The sequence below is a fragment of the Geospiza fortis genome, unplaced genomic scaffold (genome assembly GCF_000277835.1).
Source record: "Geospiza fortis unplaced genomic scaffold, GeoFor_1.0 scaffold157, whole genome shotgun sequence".
Taxonomy (NCBI): domain Eukaryota; kingdom Metazoa; phylum Chordata; class Aves; order Passeriformes; family Thraupidae; genus Geospiza; species Geospiza fortis.
This window is the reverse complement of record NW_005054314.1, coordinates 1,477,612-1,480,318: the sequence shown is the minus strand read 5'-3', so window position 1 is coordinate 1,480,318 and position 2,707 is coordinate 1,477,612.

Here is a 2,707-nt window from a genome sequence, read left to right as displayed (position 1 = left end):
ATCGCCCCCTGCCCACCGCTGCCCCGCGCACAACGCTGTTTTATTGTTGTTATTATTATTATTGGGCTTTCACAGCCACCGGCTGCCTGGTACGTACAGGCACGGCGATGTTTTCCCAGGTAATGTATCGATTTTTGGTAAAATAAGAAGAGCGAAGTGCTAATAGCTACTGGCATCATTTAAACACAAAATATATTTAACGGGAAAAAACACAGCCATCTTCAAACTAGCGGAGCAGAAGCTATCCTCGCGACAGCTTCAGAGAAGGACACAAGATACTGTCAACAGCAATCTGGGGGGGAAATAGAGTTCTTGTCAAAAAGCAGATACTGGAGCCGGGCAGGGAATCGGGCCCAGGTGACAGTGCCACATCTTCAAGGAGGGGAGGGAGCAGAAGCCTGGCTTGCAGAGAAGATCTCGGCTGCCAGGCAGACAGATGGATTCTAGTGGAGACGGCCATCCATAGTGTTTATTAGAATCAAATTAGGTTTTGCCATCACGATGCAACAATTGTGAATAGAAAGCCATAGGCAGACAGAATTTACCACACTGTTTTTTCACTCATTGAGGAGCAGACCTGTGTTTGTTCTTCAGGCTGGTGTTTGCTATATAAATAGACATGCAGGTGATCACCCAGTTTCTTTTAGAGTCAGGGAAATGCCACCACTGGCATAAAGGGGAGGGAGGAGAGGACATAAAACACCAGGTTACCATTGTGCTAACAACTGAGTTCTTTTTTCCATACAAAACAATTTAATCACCTTTGAAACTATACACATAATTAAAACCTAACACTTAAAAGTTACATCAGCCAAACAAAGTAAAACCAAGCTTTATACATGGTATCATTTAAATAGTGCACTACAGCTTTGGGAAAACCACACTAATAACTTTTTAAAAGGATAAGAATTAACTATAGCATTACATAAATAGTCAAGCATTTCATTCATGAATGCCACCTTCATCTACTTTGTAGCATCATTAAAAATACTGAGTGATGATCAAGAATTTAATTTTAACTGAAACACAGTGACACTGCTCATCCCCAGGATTAGAAAATGAGAATGGGAGTTAATCACACTGACAAACTATTCCATATGTTCTGGTGATCCTCAGAAAAGTTTTCATCACATAATACTTTGCTATGCAAACAACATTTTTTTTTAATGTAATGAAAAGTTCATCATATTCTATCTCAAATTATAGAAACAAAAGGTAAACTTCTACCCTTCTTGAGAAAGCACATCTCACTGAAGTCACCTCAGCCACTGTTTTCACACCTGCCTAAAACAGCAGGATTAGGCCCAAATTTTCAAATATTGCCTTGGTCAAGAGGAAGGTCTTACCTCTACACTTCTGCTAACTTAAAGCACTGTTACTGTTCAGCCTCAACACCAAAAGGCTGGAGACATTTGCTCTGGTTGCAGGGTCACTTTTAAGTACCAAAATTTTAAAAGCATGGTACCTTGACAAGACTGACAAAGTAAGGGGAACATCCAGCAACTCCTCTGACAGAAACCATCCCTCAGGATCACATGCTAAATAGAAAGGACTTAGGATTTCACCTCCCCCATAAGTTTTGGTAGAAAAGGGGGAAAATCCATCACACCTGGCTTCTTCCTGGATCCTCAGAACATCACCTTGCCTCCACCTGCTCTCTCATATCCAAAAGCTGAATATTCTAACTGATGGGACAAACTCATTGACTGTCCTGGCCCTGAATGATTGCACAGACAGCAACTTCAGGAAAAGGGACTCTTACTCATGTCTTTTTTACAAATCCAATCCTTTCAATGAACCAAGAATATGTAGAAATTTGGCATCTCTCACATCTCTAGACTTCATATCTAATTTGGCTTAAGTGAACATGACAGTAATGGGGAACAGAGCAAAACTTTCCGGCATACTCGCCTAAGTTTTATTTACTTAGCAAACCTGTTTATTTCTGTTACATCTGACTCGGAATGTAATTTAGTAGCCTTGGGAACCATACAACCTGTTCTAAAGCCAGTCAAAACCAGACTGAAGCTTTGTTTTGCTGGTTTTTTTCAAATGTACTTTTCTACACATCACAAGCATGACCTTCCTGGCCTCAGGAGTTGTCTGACAGTGACTCAGTCATAAAACATACTCCAGAAGAGCCTCAGTAACATTACATTCCTATCTCTATGTACCAGTTTCTGTCAAGATAAGTTAGCCCACCTTTTCCTATCCAACATAAAAGTGCCACTAGACTTCCCCTGAGAAGCTCTGCTGTCTGCTGTACGAGGTGTACGCTCTCTGCTCAATCTCCTGGAACAAAACCTCATCACTTGGTTTGTTACTTTTTCCACAGCCATTTGTCAACAGTGTTTGAATCCTAACAACATTCCTGGGGAGTTTACAGTCCCTTTGGTAACAGATCCACCAACATCAAAAAAGAGACTCTGAAGGCCTACGAGTCCTGTTCTTGTTTGTAAAAGTTACAAAATAAATAAACAAAACAAAAGCAAACCATAGGCTGTAGCCCAGTGCAAGCCTATATGTATTAAAATCATATCAAAAAGCTGACGCTAAATTACTGTTTATAAATAAGTGTAAGAAAAATCATTTCCAAACCAAGCTAACAGGCCTCGGCCTAGGCCGCAGGCTCCGGGGGGACGAGCTGCCGCGAACGCCGCCGTGCACCGCCCGGAGCGCGGCCGGAGCCGGCGGCGAGGCTGAGGGG